Source organism: Ambystoma mexicanum, chromosome 11 (genome assembly GCF_040938575.1).
Source record: "Ambystoma mexicanum isolate Mex_15411 chromosome 11, UKY_AmexF1_1, whole genome shotgun sequence".
NCBI lineage: Eukaryota > Metazoa > Chordata > Amphibia > Caudata > Ambystomatidae > Ambystoma > Ambystoma mexicanum.
In genome coordinates, this window is record NC_090934.1 from 941182147 (window position 1) to 941209718 (window position 27572).

Here is a 27572-nt window from a genome sequence, read left to right on the forward strand (position 1 = left end):
GAGGTGAAGGGAGGAAGCAGCAGAAAGCAAGAAATAAGTCCTGGATTGGCCTCGGCGGCTCACCCGGGTGAATATGAGGCAGTGAAGTCCCAGGCTGCTCCGTTGAGTGACCTGGGTGAAGAAAGCCCCGGGCTATTCAGCGGAACGGCCTGGGTGAAACAAGCGGACCGTCACCCTGCATCTAACGATGCATTGCAGAGGGGGCGGGCCCAAAGATCTGTTGCACTGCGGAATGCGGTGGTGAGCATGGTGCATCCCCATGGCAACAGGGACCCCGCTGAAAATAAAATGGCACCCGGGTGCAGCGGTGATATGCAGTGGGCACCCCCAGGCAATGGGACTGACCCAGTGTAAATAAAACATGCTGTGGGGCGCAGCAGAGATATTGGGTGGGTCCACCAGCCAATGGGGGCCCACCTAGACTATTGTCTAATCTATACCACGGGTGCAACAGTGAAACGTGGGCGGGCCCCCCACTCGCGCAGGGCTGCCCAAGATACCAGGTAAGAGCACAGCTGTGTGATGAATGTGGGAGTGCCCATGTGGCGGACGGGTCCACCTGAATGGAAGAGCAGGGGCTAGGCTCCAGTCACCACCTGAAGTAAGAAGGGGGGGAAAAGCCCCATTCAGAGTGGCCAACCCCCACTCACCCAGCCAGTGTCCTCTCTGGGGAACAGGCCCCAGCCATCAGCAGCAACCTCGAGCAGGTCTGCCTACAGCCATGCACCAGCCAGCCACCTTCACAGAGCCAGCGCCCGTGGACAGACTGCAAGGTACTGCAGCAGTCACCCCATTGTGACATAGCGTTTTATGTTGTATATATGTTGTGAGTCAATGTATATGTGTATTAGTATTGATGTGTATATATGTATGTAGTTAATGTTTTGTAGGGTAAATGTTAAGTAGGGGAATCAGAGAGTTGGGGTAAGCATTTGGGGTTATGTTAAGTAGTACGGTGTTATTTCATATTTGTTCATGCGCCACAAGAAGTAAAGATGTCACACAATGATTCATGTGGACACCAACTCAAAATTTGTATTGAGTGGCAATATTGTATTTCATAAGGTAGCCCTTTGTGATAACACGTGTTTCGGCGAGCACAGCGCCTTTCTCAAATCAGGGCTAGTCTCCAAACCAACAAAAAAGTAAATTCATCAATTCTAATTAAGTTTCAAAAGAATTAATGTGACATAAACATCCACATGCAGGACACTGTGAGTAACACAGGAACCAAAATAAAAGATCCAAGCATTGCATGCCAAAAACATAAAGGATCATTTTACATTTATCATAAAACATAAAGCAGCCTGTGTTACCTACAATGTACTTCCTGCCGAAAGTGCATAAATCTTTCTCAAAGATACCGGTAGGAAGACCTATCCTAAATGGCATTGGGTGGGCCACAGAAAACATTGCAGAGTATATAGACAGTATATTGAGACCCAGAGTCTCCAAAATCAAACCCTCCCTTAAGGATACGACACTCAATAAACATTTTGAGTTGGGTTCCACATTAATCATTGTGTGACATCTTTACATTTTGTGGCGCATGAACAAATATGAAATAACACTGTACTGTTTCATGTTGAACGGAGTGGAGGGACCAATTTCTCAGTTTTTGCTTTTCATAATTATGCAACACTTTTTTTTTAACCGCATAAGACTTCAGGGCGCTGGGGTCCACATGTTATCCCCCAAAGGGTTCCTCATCATTTTCTAGGTATGTTAAGTAGGTTGACAAGTGAAGTATGGGTAGGACGTAAAGCTGGCCATGGTTCTGAATTGGGGGTACAGGGGAGGTACTCTGGCGTGAGGTAGCGAGATAGGTCGGCGGACTGCCTGAGGCCGTCTAGCAAGACGGGAGCACCCACAGAGGACATCCTCTGTCCTCACTCTCCATGTGGGTGGGGCCTGAGTTTAAGAAGGGGATAGGCTGTGACGGACTCACCATAAGGATCCCTGGGACCCCTCCAAGGACAGGAGAGCTGACAAGGCAGGTCCCCACTTACATGGAACTCATGCCAGGGTACTCCGAGGGGGAAAATGTAAAGTTTAAGAGTATTTAATAAAGAAGGGGTTGGGATCCCTATAAAGTGAATTCTGGTGTCAGTGTCCATTAGTCATCTAAGACCTCAGGGTGTAGCCCATCTCCTGTACTAACCATTATAATTGCAGGTGGCTCAGCACCTCACCAGAACAGCTGGTCTGGGATGGTGGGGTGGTTCCAGTGTGTTCCAGTTCTGCACAGGGGTATTTTTAATACTGTGCGCTCCAGGGCCAGAAAGAAAACAGGGGCTACAGGGCCTTGCTGCACTCATGCCAACACCAAATGGGACACTAGATGGCCTTTTATTAGAATCATTTAATTACTTTGGTGAAATCTCTCCATCCCGCAAAATAAGAGGTGCTGATTGGCCACTCTATGTTGGAGTAAAGCAGAAACCACTTCATTATCTTGGTTGCTCCATCCATCAGTCTCACTCCCTCTCAGGGGTTCTCAGAGCATGCCATTCTCCTCTCTGCCCTGTCTCATTTGTCCTTTGTAGCTAATCCAGTAGTACAAGGCCCCATCTTGCACATTTTTAGCTGGGGGAGGCGGGGCATCATCAAAACAGATTTTGACGTTTGAACCCTGGCCAGTGACCATTGTACAGGCAGGGACGGCACATGGGTCTTTCAACTTTTTCAAATAAAATAGGCCTGGAGCCTCAGGGGTTCCACAGCAACTGCGACCATATTGCAGCAATCTAACAACATGGCAATATATTCCTTCATATATTAATTACGTTCTGGGGCTTACAGTATGCGCATTGCAGCGCTCACCTTAAAAGTTGCATTTGCTGGAGCCCGTCCCGTCTATTGGGGAAAAAAGAAGTGTTATCACCTCGTTGCTTTTCAACACTGGTTCCCCCCATGTCAGCCACTTGCTTATAAAAAAGGCTTCATAGCTATTCAGTGGGTATTCAATGCTTCGGCTCCCTGCTACCTCGACGTCTCATGATAATTGGTGGCAATTAACCTCATCTTTATCTCCGTTATAATGTATACCCCCCACGGGTGCCTCAGACTACTTTCTGCTCTAAGCAAGGGGGGAGGGGCAACCATCATGTTGAAAAGGGCCCTCACACATCTTCAACTGGGACGGTGTACAGCCCCTTTCCCTCTACCTTCTAACGGATCCTGCTGGCCCTGCACTGGAGGTACCTTCAGAGAACGCCGGAGGCCATAAACACCCACAAGAATAGAAAAGCCATGATACAAGGCAATCATACAGGTGGAAAAACACATCAGTAAGACACACGTCCTAGTCACCGATCACGCCCTTCCCTTACTCTCCCTTCCTGCCTTCAAACTGCATCTGCACGTGTATAGTTTCTTTCTCAGTTGTCTAGAACAACATGACAACTGCTAAGACGGGCTCCCGAATGCAACACGGTCCCTGTCAATGTATCAGATTATAAATGGATTAAATAAACAATGGTACTTATTCCAGTTTTGTTTGCAGCGGTAGCTGTGCTCCGTGGCATGTGGCCTGTTTCTAAGCACTCGCGTGTTTGGCAGATGTGGCACATGATGTGCTGTGCAATGTGTATAGACCCACGGGTATACACCAACTCTCATAGCATTACGGAAATATTTTTGTTATAATAGCGATCTCCTTGCATAGAAACCCCATATAATTTTGTTTTAGCAAAATATGCTTTATTTTATACCATACATAAACACCTAATGAAAAGACAGTGTATAAAAAATGACTTTCATTCATTAAAAAAAGTACATGAATCTATGATAATTATATTTTTGAAGCAACACACTTCGCAACCAAATAGAACCCGTACTGTACCGCATACAACCCACATCATTCATTCACATTCGCAATCCACTCATGCTGTGCAAGGTCCGCAAAGTAAACAATTTATGAAAAGAACAAACAGGGTCTTACAATTCGACAGCACAGTGCAAAGTAATATTTACACAATCAATGCACCCCTTCAATACAATATAGGCACATATCAACATGCTCCCTCTCAGTCAATGGAACATGGAACTTTGGCAGCTGGAGAAATGTGGTTAAGATCACAATGCATGGTCGGCTGCAGAACGCTGCATAAGAAGACGGGTGTCCTGGAGTTGCTGTTATCAATTCAGCAACTAGTATATATCTCTACATAGGCGTTCACGGGGTGCATTACGTCAGTTTCTAAATACACTGGGGCTTGAGTGGTATGAAAAATGAAGCAGAAGATGGAGTTGTTGCCTCAGATCACTGTATAGCAGGGCTCAAGTCGAAGGTTCATGCGTGGGGACGGAGTCCCGCCACTTTATTCAGAGGGTGGAATCAGCCCCCCCCCCCCAGCTAAAAGAGAAGCATGGATTGAATTTCTGAAGACCTCGGGGATCAAACCGCAGTCGTCAGGTTTGTAGGCCGGGCACTTCACCACTGCACTATATAACCTGATCAAAAATAACAAACAACTAAAGGTGAAATATCCCATTTCGGTACTGCAAGTCCCAGGGAAAACATTTGAATTGGTTCTTGGAGTTCAAAACATGCACACATTTTAACGTTTTCAAAATCACTATTGTTTTGGTTTTGTGTGTGTGTGTTGATTTTATGAAAGGCAAATGCCATTCGTCCTATGCAATTTGGGTGGTTATGCAAAGCCAATTTAATGAAATGCGCATATTTAACCTTGATATGCTAATTTCTGACGACGTCACATCCGATTGTGTTTGTTGATGAGTCCCCCCACTTTAATTTTTAGGACTTGATCCCTGTATAGTCAAGTGCATAAACCCAAGCTTACTATCTCCTGATTTAAAGTATATCAAAACCATCCCGTTGACTTCCTTTGTGCAATTAAACCACTCCTAGTAATGACTTTTCAGTTTTACTTTGAAATAATGTATATGGTGCTTGTATAGCTTCAACATTGATCCATTTTCGAAGCCCTTCCAGTGTTGCTAAATATGGAAACTGATGCACAGTGACCTGTGGTCTGTACTTTGCCTAGGATCACAGTGTGGTCAAGTTACAAAGCTAGTATTAGGGGCCAGACTTTGTGGATGCAAAGTTGGTACTGGGACCACCAGACTGAGACTACAATGTGTAGTTAAGGCACTGTAACGAGGTTCTAAACTAGCTCTAGTTCTGGAGCGCCCTTGCCCTGAGCTATTGCAGTGCTTATTTCGGCATAATCACTGAAGACAGCCATTTTGCAATTGCCACGGGATGGGCTTGGAGCGGTTGCAGTCACGGCAGAGTCGGAGCAGGCTGGTGCTTCTGCGCTCTTAGCCAGTTACGGCATTGCTCCTTTGATCAGGAGCCTGGCACGTCTTCCTGCCAAAAGATAATGACTGTGAATGCGCGCCGGAGCCTGCCTGGCTAAGCGGACCTGGGGGCGTACAGTGTGCCCCCCGGGACGCTGTAAAGACTGACCGTACTTCAGGGTCTGGCTTAAAGTGCGAAGAACATAAATCCAAGGTGCACGCGGGTGGATGATGTCCGCTCACTTTATTCAGAGGGCAGGCGCCGGACTCCCACCCGTCCATGCTGGGCAGGGCAAGTATGCTTCTTTGCAATGTTGATGTGTTAAGATCTGAAAAGATAAGGCTGTTTGTAGAGTGTATGTTTAAGCTATTTTGTGACCTGACTAGTCCAGTGGTTAATTTGTGCTCCAGGTTGCTAACATAATTTGTTTTTGTGGTCGACTGTGGTATCTGTCACAGTGGTGGTTAAGGACTGTGGAGAGTTGTGTTAGTGTTTCTCTGGTGTGTTAGTGTGGTATAATTGGTTATTTATAACACGCTTAATACCCAGAGGTTTCTAAGAGCGGACCCGGGGATTGAACTTGTGTTGCTCTGCGTTGTCTTGTTTCCAAGGGGAGCGCGTTGCCCCTGAGCTATCCTCTGGAGACGGTGCTTAGGGACATTTAGTGTAGACATTTGTCTTCATTTGGTGTAAGTTCCATTGTTTAAACTATGCTGTTTTTGCTACTGTGTGTCTAGATGTTTTGTTACACTATGGGATGCTATGTTAAGTGGCACTATGCCATGGTGGCCCAAATACAGGGCCCACTGTATCCAGCCAGTTTCCTGGAACCTCCCTTCTGACTGGCCGCTGACTCCACAAAGACACCACAATGTGGCTGGATATACACTGTGAACTACCAAGCGACAAATCCAACCATGCAACACAACACGACCACCACAGCAATGCCATGCTGACAGTTACCACCAGCACAGTGTGCATTTTGCCTTTAAAACATAACCTTTTTTTTATTATTATTGTGATTTGGTTAATATAAATGAACCCTTCAGAAAATATACAAATAACACAGAGAACAAACTACAAAAAAATAAAACACTGCATCAATTGACGTCTTATAAGTAGGAAAGTCCATTTGAGCCAAGTCACGCATTCCACAACGCCACCTCGCTGGAAGTTCACCGCCAGTTCTGAGCCACAACGGCAAGGCATGTGGCTATGAAAATTAGTTCAAATGCAAACATTTTTCTCCCAGAAATTGTCTTTGTCTAAGAGAGCAGGGCTACTTTATACATAGCTTAATCCACCCAAGACAGGCATTTGCAAGGCTGCCAGGACAACTACATACATGTTTTCACCATTATTAGGGATCATCAGTGCAGTACAGTTCTGACATCCTTGTGGTTGGAGCATTTGGCCATGTTTTCATAACACAAAGAAAGTTATGGTGAGTTTAAAAATGTTTGGAAAAAAAAACCTTTCACCTGAAATGTGAAAGTAGGACCGTCCATTTGAGCCAAGTCACACATTCCACAATGCCACCTAGTAGCCATCGCTGGAAGTTCACCTCCAGTTCTGAGCCACAACCGCAAGGCATTGTGGGTATGCAAATTAGCCCACATGCAAATGTGTGTGTGTATGGGGCGGCGACAGCCACCCTACAGTTAAGGTGACTCAGAGACACAGGATCTTCTCAAGATTCTATTGTCAATAACGTTTGATTTGAGGAAAGGGATTTGACGGAAACCTCTGAAGTGATTAAAAGTCTGCGGGCCCCCCAAAACTGCAACGTTTAGTAAAGATTCATAAAAAAAATAAGAAAGTTATTAAGCATCAGCATTTTATTTTTCTCCAAAAGTGCGACCTAATTCCCAGTCATTTTCCCATGGAAAAAAAAGGTAAATTTTTGCCAAAGCGCACAGCCAAAACCGCTGGATCGATTTGGACCAGGTCTGAAACAATCTTTTAGGAATGTTAAAGGACTGTAGTAATGCAGGGGGATGCAGCAATACATTATAATTTGGTTGTACATTTTAATGAATACATTATTTCTCCTATGAATTTGTGGCTTTCTTTGGAACTGTGCACTGAAAAGACCTCTTTTTGAGTTGTTAACTTTAAATTTCTTTGTGATCCAGCTTTTTAACTTTATAGTTGAACAGAATGTTGATACGATGTTATGTATGTTGTTTAAAAGGTGTAACTATTTGCTCCTGATGAAGTGAATACTTTTCCTGAAATGTTTTGGGACTAAACTATTAAATATAAAGCAGATTTTAAGAAACAATTGGGCTCCTTGTACTTATCTATGGAATTTCTTTTACTAATATGGCTTTTCTTTAAGAGAGTTGAACTCTCTAATTTCTTATACATCTTGACTGTTTTCTGTACCAGTACAAAGTTGTGTAGAGGAGAGGGGTAGACTTGTTTCTGGATACCATCTGTCTCTGCTTGATGGCTCCTCAGTCCAAAAAATATGAATTCCTAGAAGTCTCAGACAGGCTGTCTCATTGGTGCCGCGTGATGGCTCATCGGTCTAAAGAAATGAATTCCTAGAGATCAGAGACAGGCCTGCACTCCCTGATCTTGCAAGATGGCTCATTGGTCTAAAGAAATTAATCCCTTGAGATCACAGACAGGCTGGCTCCCTGGACCTGCATGATGGCTCATTGGTCTATAGAAATGAATCCCTAGAGATCAGCGACAGGCCTCCACTCCCTGATTCTGCATGATGGCTCATCCGTCTAAAGAAATGAATTCCTAGAGATCAGAGACAGGCCTGCACTCCCTGATCTTGCAGGATGGCTCATTGGTCTAAAGAAATTAATCCCTTGAGATCACAGACAGGCTGGCTCCCTGGACCTGCATGATGGCTCATTGGTCTATAGAAATGAATCCCTAGAGATCAGCGACAGGCCTCCACTCCCTGATTCTGCATGATGGCTCATCCGTCTAAGGAAATGAATCCCTTGAGATCAGAGACAGGCCTGCACTCTCTGGTCCTGCATGATCGTTCATCCGTCTAAAGAGATGAATTCCTAGGGATCAGAGACAGGCCTACACTCTCTGATCCCGAGAGGCTACGCAACCTGTGGAATCCGTGCCTTCTGACTTACCACCTCCGTGTAGCATGGCCTCGCACTGACCAGTGCTATGTCTGCATAATTTATTTTTTTTCAGAGGAGTGAGAGGTTCATATACTTTCTGACTAATTACACATATTTCTCACTTACCAACATTGTATGTGGAGTTGCTCGTGGACAGGATATATCCTGCACACCCTACAATATCTATTGGACCTTGCTGGCTCACATGCTTGGCAGCAGCCAGCCTGGATACCATAGGTGCACCTCAAGTTGTGAAAAAGCACTGGTGGCTGTTGACAAGCTATATGCAACATAGTGCACAGTCAGAGCTTGGTGAAAGCTCATTAACTCTGCCTCAAGCCATGTAAAACCAAAGTGCTACTCTGCCAGTTGCTTTCTGTTGATGCCCATCATTGGGAAGGTGTCGACGTGTTGGACCTTTATGGTAGTCTAACACCCGAATCTTCCCTCATTCATGATAGTCACACATTCTGGTTCGGATGATTTTGTTTGCTTAATAATTTTTCGGGGGAATCAATATTTGATTTTCATTTTCTAATCCCTTTTTGCCATATCAAAACTACTCTCCAAGTGAAACATTCTTTTAGTCTTTAATCAGTTTCTATGGAAAGCAGAAAGTTATAAAAAACCCACAAGTTCTTGGCAGTTGTCTTTTTGTTTTTACCATAAACCAATAGTGTCTGTAGGTTATCGAAATTAAAAAAGTATCAGAGAGATGAATGGACCAAATATTTCAAACAGTTTTCCTAAATACTAGGTACGTGGAGTGATTTTCATCATCCTCGGCTCCACAACGTACAACCGTAAGTATCCAAAAAGCCTTTTTTATTTTTTGTAAATTTTTTTAGATTCTTAAGAAGATAGAGCTGCAGGCTGGCAGGGAATTTCTATGAATCCCTCAGCCCTTCTTACGCCAAGTTGCAGCCCAATTGGTAAACCGACTGGATTCAGTGGTATTGGATAGTTAAACCACTTTCATCAGGGCTGGTGAAGTCAGCATTAAATCACCTTCTGGCTTCATCAGTTGTAATACAGCATAATATGGCTGTTTCTAGGAGGACCCACCTAGTAGAAATAGAGGAGGGGAAAGGGGGAACATAAACAAGCATCCTAATTAGAATGTTCCTACTGGGAGCAGAGTATCCCATACACAGCGCCATATGGGACTATATCATACCTCATAGTCAGTGTTCCCCACATATATACTGGTCCTTGATGCAGGAAGCAAAACTTCAATCTTCCTGAAAGGGCTGTTCTTTAATAAGCCAAGTGTCGTACAACCTTCAAAAAAGAAAAAAGCCCCAAAGGGAGTCCTTTAGTGTTATAATGTGACTGTATGGCAACAGCAGTTTTGTAATTGCAGTGAAACTTAAAACTCATGTTCACAAGAAGAACATGTACTAGCTTGAGTTATTAATACATGAGCGCGGCTCCTAAGGGAGTCCATCCTCTAGTCACATACACAGGTTACCCCATTGTGGCATTTCCTGTATAATGGTAATGCTTCATACTCAATGTGATCCTTGGCACATCCTCAATTAAAAAACACACATGCTAACCCCTTTTGTGTGTTAGACATGTGTGCGAACGCCAGATAGACTGCTCCTCTTAGTAGAACCATTGACAGGGTATTTAAAGCACACTGTGTTTTGCGCGGGATTACTCCCTTCTGGTGGGATGTTATTTAGAATATTGGACACGGGGGGGGCCGCGTACAGTAATGTCTCTGCATGGGTCCCAGTCTAACTAGATAAATCAGGTACGCGGAATAGCGTTCTGACCTTTACAAAAGTTCCAAATGCGACAGTGCGGATGTTGCCGTGGTGCTTCCCAGCTGCTGTTCGTTTGTAATGCCGGCACGGTGTAACAAGTTGAAACAAAAGCGACGCTACGTGGGTGCTAGATCATGTAACCATACCAGAGGGAGGGGATTGTGTGAAACTACCAAGAATGCTGGGCAATGGAGTTCTATTTACAGAGGAGAGGCTGTTTTGACATGTTGCCACAGAAAAAGGGGATAGACAGACAAGGTTGGAGGAAACAAGGTGAAAATCTGAAAGTATATCCAATAGCTAAATTGCCCAATTACTTTTTACAGAACAGAATACAGGCAAGAAAATTAGTACTTATGGTGTGTGAGGTCAAAACAGAGACTTGCTTGCAATTGTATTTTAACAGTTGTTTTTTTACAATCATTTTAACCGTGCGGGAACAAAGGGGCTGGGCCAGGTCATCCTAAAGGCTGAGTTATATCTGAAAAACACAGCTGACATGGGTTGGTAGTAATACTTACCGATATGTACCGATACATGCCACAATTAGATCCCACTCTATACATTAACGATTCGCTGAACACAGACGGCAAAGTGTTATAATTTAAACCTAAGTGAAGGCCAACAGTTGGTAATGTCAAACTAGAGGCGGAGTGTCATGATTATAGCCTGGGTGAAGGTTAACAGGTGTTAGTGTCAAAGACATTCAAGGCCCAGGATGTGGTCTAGATATCGTATGTACTTTGCAGATATTAGAAGTACTGGCGCTGGCAGCAGCTACCTCCCATCGGCTGTTATGGAGTATCTATATACAGAGCCAAGCATATCGGCAAACGTAATGTCCACAAGTTACCACAATGACTGAGAAAATGACATTAAATCAGAAATGCATTGATCAAAGGCATAAACGTCAGAAACATGAACATCCTAGACATAGGCCATTCACTACAAGGTTGCCAGAGTCTGCCATGATGTGGGTTCATTCAGGCCCTTCGTGTCCGTTTTAGCCGGAATATCCACTGTTGCTCTCGTCTGTATAGAAGGTTATGCAGATTGCCACCAGATGTTGACCTTCTCAATGATGGACCCCTTGAAATCGTTCGGTCCATACAGTTTCTCTGCAAAATGTTCGACCATTGGGGCAGGGATTTTCTTAGTCCGGATGCATGAACAATGGTCTGCCAGTCTAGTTCTAATTGGACATGTGGTCATCCCTATGTATTGTAGACCACAGGGACAGGTAATGAGGTAGATTGCTTTTTTCGTATTTCAGTTTGTCAGGCCTCTCTGGACCCAAGGGTACTTCCAACCGATATTTATGGTTTTGGTCCTCGTTGTGCTTGCGCAGGCTCCACATGACCCATATGGGCCATTTCCTGATGGTTTTGCTTGGTTCCACAAGGTCTCTGTCTTGTTGGCTCTCTGTAAGTCTGGATCAAGGCATTTTTTAGGTTCCTCCCTAAATTGATTGCAAACCTCAGTGTCATTAGTTTGGTATCGCCTACATTTAGAATGGGCCATAGTTTCAGTACTTCTTTTTTTATTTTGTTGATCATCGGGAAATACGTAAATACAGCAGTAATTTTGTCATCTGAGTTTGCTTGCTTCTCATGTTGTTCTAGGGTAGATTCCCTTGGTATGTTTCTTGCTCTTTTTTTGGCCCATTTGATGATTCGTTTAGGGTAGACTCGATTCTGTAGCTTCCTAGTCAGTTGGTCTGCTTGTTTATCATAGTCCACAGTGATTGTACAGTTCCTGCGGTATCTCAGGAATTGTCTGAAGGGCAAATTTAGTTTAAGGCTAGCTGGATGAAAGCTTGAGAACATGCGTAAATAATTCCTATTCGTGGGTTTATTGAACACACGGGTTGAGATGGCGTTATTCTTTACTTCTAGTCTCAGATCTAGAAAATGTACAGAAGTCCGGCTGTGTGTGTCCGTAAATGTTAGATATGGATTCTGTTGGTTCAGGCAAGAGAGAAATGTTAGATTTTGTTCTGTGCCCTTGAAGATCAATAGGATATCGTTGATATACCTAGCCCAGAGGTTGATATGATCTAACCAGGAGTTTGTGTTAGGGTAGATTGATACATATAGATACACCAGACTGGGTGCAAATGTTGCACCCATGGCATTGCCTGAGATCTGTTCATAGAATGTATCTCCATATAAAAAGTAGTTCTTGTGAGGGCAATTTCTGCTAGTTGCATTATAAATTTAACAGGAGTTTTTAGGGGGGGTTGTGCAGTACGTTATATCTTTTCAACCATCTGTAGTGTCGCCATCTGCAGAATTCTGGTATAAAGTGCTTCGATATCTATGGTCACTAGTATGTTATATTCTGGGTTGAGGGGATGGTCTTTCAAGAGATTCAATACTGCGGTTGTATCTTTCAAATATGGTCTCATTTTACCCACCATTGGTCTTAGGAAGAAATCTACAAATTCTGAGAGTGGTTCTAGAATTGATCCAATACCAGACACGATAGGTCTACCAGGTACTGGTATTTTGTCTTTGTGCACTTTAGGCAATGCATAAAAAGCGGGCTCCTTGGTGCTGAGGTATTTAGGAATTCATACTCCTTTGTGCTGATCTAACCTTCAGCTATGGCTTCCTCCAAAATTGGTAAGATCAGTTTCTGTATATCCTCAGTTGGTTCTTTTCCTAACTGCCTGTAGCTGGTCCGGTCATCTAGAAGTGTTAGGACCATCTTATTGTAGTCTTCTGTGTTTTGGATCACCGTGGGGCCTCCCTTGTCTACAGGTTTGATGGTAATGCTCCTAATGGATTCCATTTGGAGGTGGAAAGAAGGTAGATTTCTTCCTCAAATTAGTTGCAGACTCTTCATCTTCTCTGATGGTCATAGATCCAAAATACTGCTTCAGTCATATTTTTCGAATCAGTGGAGCCACATTTATTCGAGTATGGAATGGGTCATGTTGTGTGGCTGGGACGAAAAACAGCCCCTTTTCTAGGAGTGTAAGCTGATCCTCACTTAAGGTATATTGAGATAAGTTTATCACCAAAGAGCTTTCTGTTGGACTTAGTTCAATTTCAGGCACAGTGCTGGTCATTGGGCCGGCTCTCGCCGGATCTGAGATCCAGCACCAGATGTGAAGCTGGATCTCGGGATCCAGCCAGAGTCAGCCACCCAAACACCAAACCCACGCTCTCCAGCTGGGTTTCGAGAGTAAAAAAAAGAAAAAAACCTCCTGCAATGGCATGGCGTAGGGGGGCGGAGCAGCTCATTGCCACTAAGAGCTCTCTTCTGGCTCCGCCCCCCTATGTGTACCCAACAGCAGGACACTGGAACAGTGCTTCTTACGGAAGGCTGTCATGCACTGTCACTACGAGTTCTTCATGCAGACACCACAGCCACGCAGACTGCACATCCGGGCCTGTGAAGGTGGGGGCTGTGCTGCTGGAGCTGTCTGCTCCGAGCAGCCCAGCCCCCACCCTCGTGGCCCCGGCAGATCTAATCTGCCCTGTGCGAGGACAGTGCACACAGAGTAGATTACTCTTTATGCTCAGAGCATTGCTTTTAATGCAAAATTCAGGGTTCCTATGTCTTTATTTTAAAATGAAACCGCTTCAGAACGGTTTCATTTTAAAATAGTGCAGGATGAAGTTGAAACTTGCACTTTCAGTGCACTGCACTGAACGTTTCCCTAAACAGCAGGCACATGTGTTTTGGGGTTTGTATTGTGCGTGAAAGGAGGGAAGGGGGTGGGGTGGGGTTTGTGGGGAGTGGTGCAGGCCAGTAGGGGAAACATAGTTCCACTACTTATTTCCGTACACTTTGACCACTGATTGCTGTGTGGTTTTACATTCTGCCAATACTAAATTTAGCCAGGCAGTAAAAAAATAAAGCTTTTGTAATTGCAGACATTGTTGTATTCCAGCCTTATGATTGTCTCCTGTTCGCTCCTTAGCACTGGCTCCCCTCGAGTTAGTGGGAACAGGGCACTTTGCTTACCAGTGCAGGGAAGCAATTGCCAACAGCAGGGCTCCTTGTGTTTGTCCCCAGTTATCCTTCGCTCAGCCCCTTAGGATGGTCCAGGGGCATGGCAGACTTTCCTCATGCAACGGTATCTGTCTGGTCCATACACCACGATGGGTTATCAACTCCCTAACTGTGGCCTCTACTTTTTTGCCTGGCACCAATTTTTCCAGTAGCCCGGGACATGGCATCAGTGGGTCAAGGTAGGTGGTGTCTATGGCTAGCCTTCACATAGGTATAGTGGCAGGGCCTTTCAATTCTTTTAGTTGAAAGGGTTTGTGAGGCTCAGTGTGGCTCTGTCCTTAATCCTGACTGCAAGCCCTACCCCAACGCTTGCTGCTTGCCTTCACACCTCATCAGGTGATGGGACCCCAAGCGGTTTTCAAGTGGTAATGATATCATATTTTGGGTGCACCAGCTCCATGGAAGTGGTTTAAATTGGAATTGATATATAGCTTGCAAAAGAAGCAGCATGAAAGAAATTGAGCTGTTTTAAACTGTTATTTTGGACATTTCCTTTGATCGGATGTCACCTGCCAGCTCCACCGCCTCTAAATCCCACCTCCTCAGACAACGCCCACCCCCAAAACTCCACCCCCATCCTGGGCCTTGTGGGATCCCCCACCAGATTTTTTTCCATTTCCACCACTGTTCGGGCATAGACATCTGTTCACGGTTAGCTAGAGGATTTTCCATAACAGTTAATCCACTGTCAATTTGCCATGTTACTGTTTTTTTTCTTTCTCATTACAAGGGTGCTGTTGTTCCTCCACGTCCTCTGCTCCGTATCACTCAGGTTGTCTGATTCTGGCACTGTTGGTTCAATTGGCCTCTGCCTCTGTTCCTTGTTTTTCCTTGTCCCCTGTGAAAAAACTGTCGGGCCATTCCGGCATTAGTGTTAGGCATGTTGGACGTAGCGCTGCTGGTGCTCGCAAGACTCTGATTGCTCCCACTTGAGCTACCACTCGAGAAAGTCCAGTTCATGGGCCTTGGACGTGACCGCTGGATGCTTTTTTTATTATATTGGTTAAAGTGCTAGCCAGCCTGTGTTGGGGCTTGGCTCTAGTCTTTGTGTCAGTGATATAGGGATATATCTTCTCCTGGATAAACATGGTTAGGTGTTTCCTCAGTTTGGTCACCTTTTTGTTGAGATTGAATTCTTTAAAATCTTTCATTGCTATATCCAGATCTTCAATGCTTTTTAATGTTTTTTTTTATAGATGGCCAGGGTATTAGATGTTTTCAGAGTCTCTTGTTTCTCCTCGATCTCTCATCATTTTCTCTGAAACTGTTTTTGCAGTACTGATGATGAGGATTAACCAGTCTCTCGTGCATTTGTTTGATATGTATGACCAATCGTTGCGAAAATGGATCTGTTCTAGGAAGATTCTGGGCTTGATTCTTACAATAAGGCCCATTGGGGCTTCATGTGCCCGGAGGTACTCTGTCATGATGGCTCCATGAAGCTCCGTTCGGATCAATTGTTTCTTGAGCACTTCAAGCTCATTCCAGTCATGACTGCTTGTTCCCATCTCAGGTATAGTTTCTGTGCCAAAAATAGATGGATTTGCTAGGATACCAATTCCTCTGCACAGGCTAGATATCTAGCTTCTGCCATCCTTGTTGGTGGTTTTTATTCTGTGTTGTCTACAGGAATCATGTTGTTCCCACGGGTAATATGTGTGTGAATGTATTAGCTAGTAATCTGCTAAATACTTTTAGCCTGGGTCCACAGCTGAACAGCTGCTCAAAGGAAAGGTGTCCACGTGTTGGACCTTAAGGGTAGTCTAACACTAGGGATCAGAGACAGCCTGCACTCTCTGATCATGCTTGACGGCTGTGCAACCTCAGTGTAGCATGGCCTCACACTGACCAGTGCTATGTCTGCAGAAAAAAGGTGGTGTTCCCAAGATGGGGAACTCCCGTCCCCTGCACACTGCCTGAGATCTGTATAAACATATTGATAATTTAACCATATGGTGTGTGTTGCATGGGGAATACTGTAACTAGTATTGTCCAATGTCACCATATGTGGTTATTTGGAATTAACTCTTCTGTACATTATTGATCTATAGTAGGTAAAGACAAATTTGTCCATACAAAAATATTAATAAGTGACAATCTTCAAATTTAACACAAGAACTTGAAATTTATTCTTAATTTGATGGGCCAACGCGTTTCGAGAATTCACTCTTCATCAGGGGCAAAATAGATAATTCACAGTTTCTACAAAAGTAAAAAGTCGAAACGAACTCATTAATAAGGTGGTTAATTTTTCATAATACAATCTACTTTACAAAAACACCTGCATATTACAAAGCAAAGATGTACAGTGAGAGACCTCTTTCCAAACGATTCGAGTTACAATGTGGTCACATAGTTTGATATTATGTAGCAATGGCATCATCACATTCATTTATATATTATTTACATTACACTCTTTTGTTTAAGAGCTGCCTATTTGAAATTGAAACACCAATTTAAGACTTTAAGAGTATAATGTTAAACTAAAAGAAAAAAGTTGAAGTAAAGACTGCTGACCTTGTGTTTAAAGTGTATCATTTCAACAGGATTGATTGGTTCCAAGGAGACAAATAACGTCTGTGGGTGTATATGGAAAAAACACAGTCCATCCAAGAAAACCTGATAAAAATGCTAGAAATGTAAATTCTATTAGATTGACTAGTATGTAGTTGGTGCCGGTAAAACAAAGGTAAACGCTGACCTTGGTTTATAGAATTCAAAGATGTCGTGATTGCACTCAGGACATGGTTGCAAATGGTGATCCCATGGAGTTGAGAAAGAATATTAAATCAAGCCTGGCCACGGTCAAGGTAGTAGGTTAGGAACCAAGGGACTGAATCACAACCCAAGCGGGCCTCCTAGGAGGGAAACAAGAACACAAAGGTTCTAAATAAAATGGTGTCACACGACGAACAGGTGACAACGTGATTGGTAATAAAGTGTAACTTACTTGTTCAAAAAAACGCTGAGTCGAACTTTCGAGGACTCGCTGGAGCTTCCGCCGCTGCGAGTGGAGGATATTCAGCTGACCGAAAATGTTTACTTTAAATAGTGTCATAGTGATGACGTATTCGTGTAGTTGCATGGTCACGTCAGAGACCTCTGGCGCCACATTGCGCATGCGTGTTGTCAGGCAGCATTAGTAAAAAAAGTTGAGAAGAAGACGTGATCACGTCAGAGTGATTGACGTCATAATGCGCATGCGGAGTAGCTAAAGATAACGGATTTCCATGTCAAGAACAGTAAACTGTATTCCGCTTATGTTCAAGCTATAGGGTCACTATCATAAATGTTAAGTGTGTTGTATGCACACATGGGTGTCGTTCACGAATACATAATCAACAAGAAGTTCAGTTATGTATGCGTAATAGCAAGTATCCTGGTGATAGAGGTAACATGTCATAGTATCTTGTCTGAGTTCATGTTACTTCGAACCTTGAGATGAAAAACTCAACCCAGATCGTAGTTTTAGAAGCGGGTGTTGTTTTTTGCAAGTTTGTGTAGAGGATAGTGTAATATGCGGCCGAAATGGCTTAGATGGTAATATACATATGTAATGATTAATGATCCCAAAGGTGGTATACTCAACCTTCGTAAAGGTAAGTCAATATGACAACACGTGAATTCTTTCAACATCGGTGTATCAAATAAAAAATATCTGTCAACATAAAGTCATGATAGTTGTTATACTGCTGTTCCAGACTTGGATTCACAATCTATTCCAAGTAATGTACATTTGTGGATTACAGAAATATGAATGGAATTCAGTTACATGGCAAAAAAAATGTGTACACCAGTATGTTCTAGTGAGGTTCATGTCTATATAGCAACATATAAACCTGATCTTTTGCTATACAAAAGTTGCCTATATGGTGGAATAGACCTATTTGATAGCTACTGTTTATAAAAATGGACCCAAATAGTAGTTATCATTAATTCCTAATGGATCTAGGGAGTCAAGACGGTCATTCCAGTATAACTCTCTTTGGGATAATCTCTTTTGTAGATCCCCCCCCTCTTGTGGGTGTAGTACCTCAAGTATTACTACCCTCATTTGGGCAACGCTATGATGGTGGTCTCGGAAATGTCTGTAGATGAGTGACTTGATATTCTTGGTTCTGATGTTTGATTTATGTTCCGTCCATCTTTCTTTGGCCTTTCTAGCAGTTTTACCCACGTAGTATTTACCACATGGGCATCGTAACGCGTAGATGACATTTTTGGAATCACGTGTGGCATATTGTTTGAGTGGTATTTTCTTGCCTGTATTAGCATATCTGATGTGATCTCCCTTAATCACATTTGAGCATTGTTGGCAGTTGAGGCAGGGAAAAGTCCCATTCTTAGGTTTGCTAAGGATAGTTTGCGTGAGTCTTTTTTGTTTCTCTGCTTTGATTAATCTGTCTGTGAAGTTGCTGCAACTTTTGAACGCTAACTTCGGTGGTTCTGGAAAAAGTGTATTCAATTGAGGGTCTGATTTGATAAGGTCCCAGTTTTTGTGGATTATCCGCTTTATTTGAAAGCTTTGGCTGGAATATCTCCGCGTATGTATTAAGTTGGTTTTAGTATTCTTAGCTTTTTGGGTCAAAAGGTCTTCACGACTTTGTCATGCTGTTCTCAAAATAGCTTTGTCCACTAGGTCTTCAGGGAAGCCCCGTTCTGTAAATCTGTTTTTTAAGATAGCATATTCATCCTGTAGTTTGTCTGTGTCTGAAGTAATTCTTTTCAGTCTGAGGAGTTGATTAAAGGGTAAATTGTCTTTCAGATGTTTAGGGTGAAAACTGTGGAAATGGAGGGAACTATTCACATCTGTAGGTTTTCTGAAAATCCATGTTTTAAGTCCTTGATTTGTGATTTCAATTGTCATGTCCAGGAAATGTATGGAAGGTTTCCCAATTTCGATGGTAAATTTTATCCTGTTCTTGCAATTGTTGAGGTATTCCCAAAAGAGTAACAGTTCTGATTCCGTGCCCATCCATATACCAAACACATTGTCAATGTATCATAGCCAACTTTTGATTTTACCTTTCCAAACAGGATTTTCCAAAACAAACGTGCATTCAAAGTTATACATGAAAATGTTAGCATATGAAGGGGCTACAGATGAGCCCATGGAAGCTCCGGATATCTGGAGATAGTACTGATTATTGAAACGGAAGTAGTTATTGTATAAAATCAGATTGATTAGTTCAATTGAAAATGTTTTTTTAATGTTGATCTCATTGTGCTTCAGTAGAAACCATTCCAAAGCTTCAATGCCTTGATTATGTGGGATCGATGTATATAGGCTACTGACATCCATGGTGAACAGTAAAAGGTTGGATTGATCTGTATTGATTAGGCTGATGATTTGTAAAAAATGTGTGGTGTCTTTGAGATAGGTTTCTGTCTTTTGTATCAATGGTTGTAGGGCTGTGTCCAGATATACTGCCAGGGTTGAAAGATACTATCTGTCCCTGCTACTATTGGTCGTAGGGGTGGATCTGTTCTGTTCTTATGTATTTTTGGCAGTCCATAAAAGACTAGGGTCACCGGATGTTTATTGATCAAATAATCACTTGTTCTTTCTGTGATCCAATCTAGACCAGATGCTTTGTCAATCACTTTTTTGATAGTATCTTTAATTGAGAGAATAGGATCCCCATCCAATTTCAAGTAAGTGTCTTGATCTGATAGCAATTTGTAGCATCCTTCATTATATTGGGTTGTATCCATGATGATCAAAGCACCACCCTTGTCAGCCTGTTTGATCGTTAGACTATTGTCTGATGCTAATTCTTTGATGTTCAGCTGATGTTTCCTGATATTGAGTTTGTTAGTTGTTGCATATTTTAAGCAACTGAGTGCTTTTGTGGTTTTTGTTTTGAATAGATTCACCAATGGGTGGTTGATTTGCGGGTGAAAATTACTTTTGCCTTTGATTTCTAAATATTGTGGGTTATTTCTTTCCTGTATATCTTCTGTCAAGTTATCGAAGAATATTCTTAGTTCCATCTTGCAAACAAGTTTTAAAAAATGTATTTCCTCCTCGAATAGACTTTTATTGTTTGTAGGAATAAATGATATTCCTAAATTCAAAGTGTCCATTTGTGATTGCGAAAGTTGTTTGGATGAAATATTGATAACCATGGGATCTTTCAGTGTTTGTTTTTCTGTCTGGGTTTTCTTTTTGCCTCGTCTGGCTTTCTGTCTCCTAAAAAAGGTTCAGGCGTTGGTAAAGTTGTCGTACTTGCAGATACCAGTGGTATGCTGGTGGTATTTGGAGGTGGAGTAGATGTAGCACTTGTGGATGGCCTTTCTTCTAATTCCCCACTGGTAACTTCGCTGCTATCTGTATTGATGTTATCAGGTTGCTGCTTGGGGGGTCTGGCTGGCCTGTGAGTAGGTCTGTTGTTGTTATAGTACTCTTGCCAGGAGTAGACAATATCACATGCGTAATCGAGTGTGTCCCGTCTGAACTTCCTGATCTTTCGCTGTTCAATTTCTTTTTTGTAAGTATGCAAGTGTTTGATTGGTATCCTCTAGAATTGCTTGTAATTCAGTAGCAGTTTTTAATTTGGCCAGTTGTGATGATAGTTCCTCAATCTCTTGATTGATCTCAGTCAGTGATTTAGCCAATTCTTCTATTGTCAATAAAATGAGATCCATTTGTTAATTATCTGTTCCCAACGTTTTACAAACTCTTTATTATCTTTGCAAAGTGTAGGACATAAATATACCCGTAATCCTCTAAGTATTCTTTTAGCTCTGAAGTATTGCGCAAGTGTAGTTGTGTGTAGTTATTGGGAAATCTCCCTACATATCAATCTTTCTAGTCTCTGGATGAGATTTTGTGGATTGTTTGTGCTAGTAGACTCTTTACTAGTATCTTTAATGAGACCCAGAATTCTTGTGGCTTCTTCGTCTGAGAATGCCAAGGTGGTTGCTGATTTATCAGTAAGGGTATTAACTCCCTAAATCCATTAGGAATTAATGAGGACTACTATTTGGGTCCATTTTTATAAACGGTAACTATCCAATGGGTCTAGCCACCATATAGGCAACTTTTGTATAGCAAAGGATAAGGTTTATATGTTGCTATATAGACATGAACCTCAATAGAACATACTGGTGTACTAAATTCTTTTTGCAGTGTAACAGAATTCCATTAATATTTCTGTAATCCACAAATGTACATTTCTTGGAATAGATTGTGAATCCAAGTCTGGACCAGCAGTATAACAACTATCATGACTTTATGTTGACAGATATGTTTTATTTGATAACCCGATGTTGAAAGAATTCTCGTGTTGTCATATTGACTTACCTTTACGAAGGTTGAGTATACCATCTTTGGGACCATTAATCATTACATATGTATATTACCATCGAAGCCATTTCGGCCGCATATTACACTATCCTCTACACGAACTTGCAAACAACAGCACCCGCTTGTAAAACTACAATCTGGGTTGAGTTTTTCATCTCTGGGTTTGAAGTAACATGAACTCGGACAAGATACTATGACATGTTACCACTATCACCCGGATACTTGCTATTCTGCATACATAACTCGACTTCTTGTTGATTATGTATTTGTGAACGACACCCATGTGTGCATACAACACACTTACATTTATGATAGTGACCCTATAGCTTCAATATAAGCGTAATACAGTTTATTGTTCTTGACATAGAAATCTGTTATCTTTAGCTACTCTGCATGCGCATTATGACGTCAATCACTCTGACGTGATCACGTCTTCTACTCAACTTTTTTACAAATGCCGCCTGACATCACGCATGCGCATTGTGACGCCAGAGGTCTCTGACTTGACCACGCAACTATGGTAATACGTCATTACTATGACGCTATTTAAAATAAACATTTTCAGTCAGCTGAATATCCTCCACCCGCAGCGGCGGACACTCCAACGAGTCCTCGAAGTTCGACTCAGCGTTTTTTTGAACAAGTAAGTTACACTTGATTACCAATCACGTTGTCACCCGTTCGTCGTGTGACGCCATTTTATTTAGAACCTTTGTGTTCTTGTTTCCCTCCTAGGCGGCCCGCTTGGGTTGGGATTCAGACCCTTGGTTCCTAACCTTGACCGTGGCCAGGCTTGATTTAATATTGCTTCTCAACTCCATGGGATCACCATTTACAACCATGTCCCGAGTGCAATCACGACGTCTTTGAATTCTATTAACCAAGGTCAGCGTTTACCTTTGTTTTACCGGCACCAACTACATACTGGTCAATCAAATAGAATTTATATTTCTATCATTTTTATCATTATGTCTACAGGTAGTCGCCTGTTTTCTTGGATGGACTGTGTTTTTTCCATATAAGCCCACAGACGTTATTTGTCTCCTTAGAACAAATCAATCCTGTTGAAATTATACACTTTAAACACAAGGTCAGCAGTCTTTCTGTCAACTTTTTTCTTTTAGTTTAACATTAAAACTCACCTACTATCATACAGGGTATACTCTAAAGTCTTAAATTGGTGTTTCAATTTCAAATAGGCAGCTCTTAAAAGAAAGAGTGTCATGCACTATGTGATCACATTGTAACTCGAATCGTTTGGAAAGAGGTCTCTCACCGTACAGCTTTGCTTTGTAATATGCAAGTTTTTTTGTAAAGTAGATTGTATTATGAAAAATTAACCACCTTATTAATGAGTTCTTTTCGACTTTTAACTTTTGTAGAAACTGTGAATTATCTATTTTGCCCCTGATGAAGAGTGAATTCTCAAAATGCGTTGGGCCATCAAATTAAGAATATATTTCAAGTTCTTGTGTTAAATTTGAAGATTGTCACTTATTAATGTTTTTGTATGAAAAATGTGTCTTTACCTACTATATATCAATAATGTCCAGAAGAGTAAAATCCAAATAACCACATATGGTGACATTGGACAATACTAGCTACAGTATTTCCCATGCAACACACACCATATGGTTAAATTATCAATCTGTTTATATAGATCTCAGTGTGCAGGGGACGGGAGTTCCCCATCTTGGGAACACCACCTTTCATCCGAATATTTGCAACCCAGATGCCAAGGTTGAGATTATCTCCCCCGCACCTCAAACATCTTTAAATAATCATTAGATTGATTTGATCTGAATATCGTGAATACTGTCACTAATACTTACTTAATATAGGTGTGCATAGTGTTGTACATTTTGTTCAGTGCTATGTCTGCATCATTTATTTTTTTGGAGAGCGAGTGAGAGGTTCATATCCTTTCTGACTAATCGCACATATTTCTCACTTACCACCATTGTATGCACGGTTGCTCGGGGACAGGATATATCCTGCACCCACTACTATATCTATAGGACCTTGCTGGCTCACATGCTTGGCAGCAGCCAGCCTGGATACCATAGGTACACCTCCAGTTGTGAAAAAGCACTGGTGGCTGTTGACAAGCTATATGCAACCTAGTGCACAGTCAGAGCTGGTTGCAAGCTCGTTAACTCTGCCTCAAACCATGTGAAACCAAGGTCCTACTCTGCCAGTTGCTTTCTGTTGACACCGATCATTGGGACCCTCCCCAATGCCGGAAAAGGATAACCATAGCGCAGCGGTCATATTCAATGCTGGCTTACCTTACATGCTCCAAGTCCGCGCAGAATCAAAGACCTCTGTCTGCTACCTATCACTTTGAGGGACCCTTCAATTGCTAGTATTGAGGGGGGAAATAGATTAGCAACGTACCCCACTAAGAGCTACAATTACCTTTGTGGGGATCCTCACCAAACAATAGCCAAACTATGAGCGCATTCAACTCCTTATTTTTTATCTAAAGTGTCAGAGGTTTGAAAACCCTTACAGACAGGGGTGGGCTGGCTTGTAGGGAACTCTGGCGATTTCCCAGTGGACCTCTGCACCCTGCCTGGGCCTCTTTTGTGTGGTATCTGCAAGTGTTCCCATAGGAAAAAGGTTGGGCTTGCTGAAAATGTTTAATATAGGGTCACTTTGAAAACTATTTCCGGGGGCTCTTTTGGTTCCCAGTCTGCCCCTGCTTACAGCAGAACCAAGATCCCTCAGATTTATAAGCTGTGGCTAAAGGTTCTGACTTCTCTCAGGTTCCATCACTAGGCTGTTACTGCAAGACGGCTAGAAGGATAATCTGGCCGCTCGGATGTTGCCCCTTATAAATTACATTTAGCATAAACCATAATTTGCCCAAGGAAGATGAGGATGAAGCACCTGCAGCAAGGCCCCCGAAAGTGGCAGAAAGGTGTTACACCAGAAAACTGACATCACATTGCAACATATGTTGGTGGAAGAACCAGTGTATTCTTGATCCCTCTCGCATCTACTAGCCCCACTGAGGCCATATGGCAACGAAAGCACTGGGCAAATCTTCAGAGAAAATAGTGCACAAAGGTCATAGGCCATTGCTGCTTATGCTGCCTGATGAGTTATTATTGCTTGTGCTCCCTAATGGCTCTTTGGGTATTACCCAAATTGATCATTTACAAGTGATCGTATGGTAAATCTTGCCGAATTCAGCCAGTACCATGCAATCGTTTGTAAACAAGTAGTTTGGGTAATCACTACCAAACATGGGGAGCGGGGCTTTTAGTGAAGGCTTTTGGGGTAGTCCCCCGCTTCCGGAGATTTGTAGATCCAACCGGCGTAGGAGGGACGGATCCGATGCTGCAGGGTTAGAAGATGAGCAGTCGGCGAAAAGGTAAGTAGGGTGTGTTTTTTTTTTTTTTTAGTTTGGGGGGATTTGGCGGTGCCAAAATTGACTTTGTGCCCTAATTGACCACGCTCTATTCGGCCACGAACAATTGTGCCACGGCAAAACTGTATACATCTGCTCTTTGTACAGCGTGGATGATTTTAAAAAGCAAAGGCAATGGTGCCTCCCTTCTAATGAGACGGAGTGCCACATGTTCCCCATTCACAGGGGCAGCAAACCTGCATTTTCTAACCCTTGAAGTGAGTGCAGAAACCGCATTTAAAACATGAAGTAATAAAGTGTGCCCCTGGTGTATTATCCAGTTTATGTAAAAAGTTCCCTTCCCGATATTATCATAGAGAATATGGCGGTCCTTTGTATTTATATGTATTTTCTATTTGAATTTTCTGTTGTGCAAATCTGGCCAGAAAGCAGCGCGCTTCACAAGTCGTTGAGGGTAATAAATAAGGGGAAGTTATAATATGTGGCATGGGATGTGATGCGGGAACACAAGGGGCCTAGCTTATTCTGCGATTGTTGGTATTCACATACCGGCAAAATCAGTTACTGTTAGCGCCGCTTGCTCGGGTAGAATGACTGTCGAATCATGCATGGTGGTATGGTGGTGTTGATCCCCATTTCTGGAATCCAATGTCTCCACTGGAGGTTTTGCAGACTTGCCATTGGTGTTAATTCTGCATAGGGTAAAGCTGCCATTTTTTGGAGGTAATGTGGAGGACTTAACCTCTAACGGGGAATTTGGCAGTGGAGTAAAAATGGTGGTAATTCCGTTACTGGCAGAAAAAGTGGTGGCAATGGAACCACTGCCAAAAATGTACTGGGCCACCAAACTTATAATCAGATCCTTTGTTTGCACACCTTATCCCTCAGAGAAAAATCTGCTGAGCCAGTCGGGTCACAACATCAAGAGGTAAATAGGTGACCTCAAGTGCATGATTACACCATCCTTTATTTGAGGTTAGCGGGAGGCTGCTAGCACAAGGACAACGCCATTAATAAAGCCCACCCACCCCCAATCTGGACTTGAGGGGATGGGGGAGAGAGGGCATTGACAATGTTAAACCTCAAATGCTTTGCAATGCCACTCCATGAGGCCCACATGTCCACCCTTTTCCTTACTGATAGTTTAACAATGTTGGGTGGGGCGATGCACCTCTTTGTTAAGAGGCTACCCTTGTGTGCTGTCTGAGTCTACCCAAGTTTCTTCTCTTTCATTGTTCCTTTCTTCTCCATCCTGTTATGGCCAAGTGGAGATCTCCTTGGAGAACTTGGACAACTTCCGTCAGGGAAGTGCCCATCTTCTGATCCAGATTGCAGCCCTACACCCATCTAGCTAGTGTGAGGGACAATGGACATGGCTCTTCAGTCTTACGGTCTTACTGGAATTGCTATAGCAAAGGTCGGGGGCTTCTATGGATGGGGCATAGCCTTAGCCCACCACTCCACGGGCTCGGGATGCCTGGTATTTCAGAACTTCAAATACATAAGAATTGATAGCATGCATTCCCACAGCAATCACAATCCGGGCACGTAGGAGTGTGCAGTGAAGCCCCAACTGAAGGAAACCCACTGGAACAGGCCACTGTGCCAATAGCTTCCCTGTAGATCTCAGGGCATGGAGTGCTGAGCCATTTACCCTCTGCGCATCCCTAATCTGCGCCCCAAATCCGCCACAAGCACCTTTACATTAATTTGTGTTTAGCTAGCCTAAGTGTAATCATTACACAGATCTGATGCTTGCAGTCCTGTCCCCAAACTCTCTCCCTGGGCCTCCATACAAAATCAATGGGATCCATTAGGGACCTGCTGAGGCTAAGGAGTAACTCAGCCCGCGTGTTCATCCATCCATCCATCCATCCATCCATCCATGCCGGGCACGGTCCCACTCATGACAACATCAGTCCCAGTGGCAGTTTTAAGGCAAAGGGCCCCATGGGCAGCACGTGACAAAGGGCCCATGATAGGTGGGCGAAGTTAATTGTGATCACGAGTGCACAATAGCAAGCTTTAGGGACAAAAGCTATTGTTTATAATGTTGGCGTCATTGCGGGAATGTGTTAATTTATTCACATCTAGCCGGTCATGTGTTTGGTCTACCTGGAATAAACTGGGAGGTGAAATGGAAGAACAGCAAATGGCCTTCATCTTAGGTGATGCCTTTTGTTTAAAGTTCCTTCTGGGCATGGAAGGGTTGTGTATTTGCCCCGCCACCCATTGACACCCAGAGTGGAAATTCAAACCAGGGGGAAAGGCCTGGCTATGGGGAGCCAACTGCGGCTCAGGTGGAGATAATGGGCCCTTGTAAATGGTGGGAGACCACCAACTGCCTATTCACTAGATGGCAAATCGCAAACCTGTTACTTAAGCATTTCTTTGGAAACACTCTGCGCTCAACACCCCCACCCCCTCCCTCCGCATTCATTAAGAGCAGCTAAGGCGCCTCTATGAATAGTAAACGTGGCCGCCCCTCCACCTTAATGGATGCATTACTCAGTCAGTGTTCGCACAGAACACACAGTGCCCCATGAGCGCTGGCTGCCTCTGTTTGCCTGTGAAAACAAATGGGAAGGAAGGGAAGGGGGAGGGGCGGCTCGCCGTTCGTCTGTCTAGCGACTGCTAAATCCGCCCCTGATCAGTCCTACCCCTGAACTGCTTTATATGTCCCTCAAATTTGAAGCAGGAAGTGGAGGGACACGTG

At 43.1% G+C, this 27572-nt stretch overlaps 1 protein-coding gene across 3 annotated transcripts in view; it reads left to right on the top strand.

Annotated features, from left to right (window-relative positions):
- Nucleotides 1-27572, top strand: part of PGGHG (protein-glucosylgalactosylhydroxylysine glucosidase) — a 394441-nt gene that overhangs the window by 110267 nt on the left and 256602 nt on the right. The gene's annotated exons all lie outside the window — the stretch shown is intronic.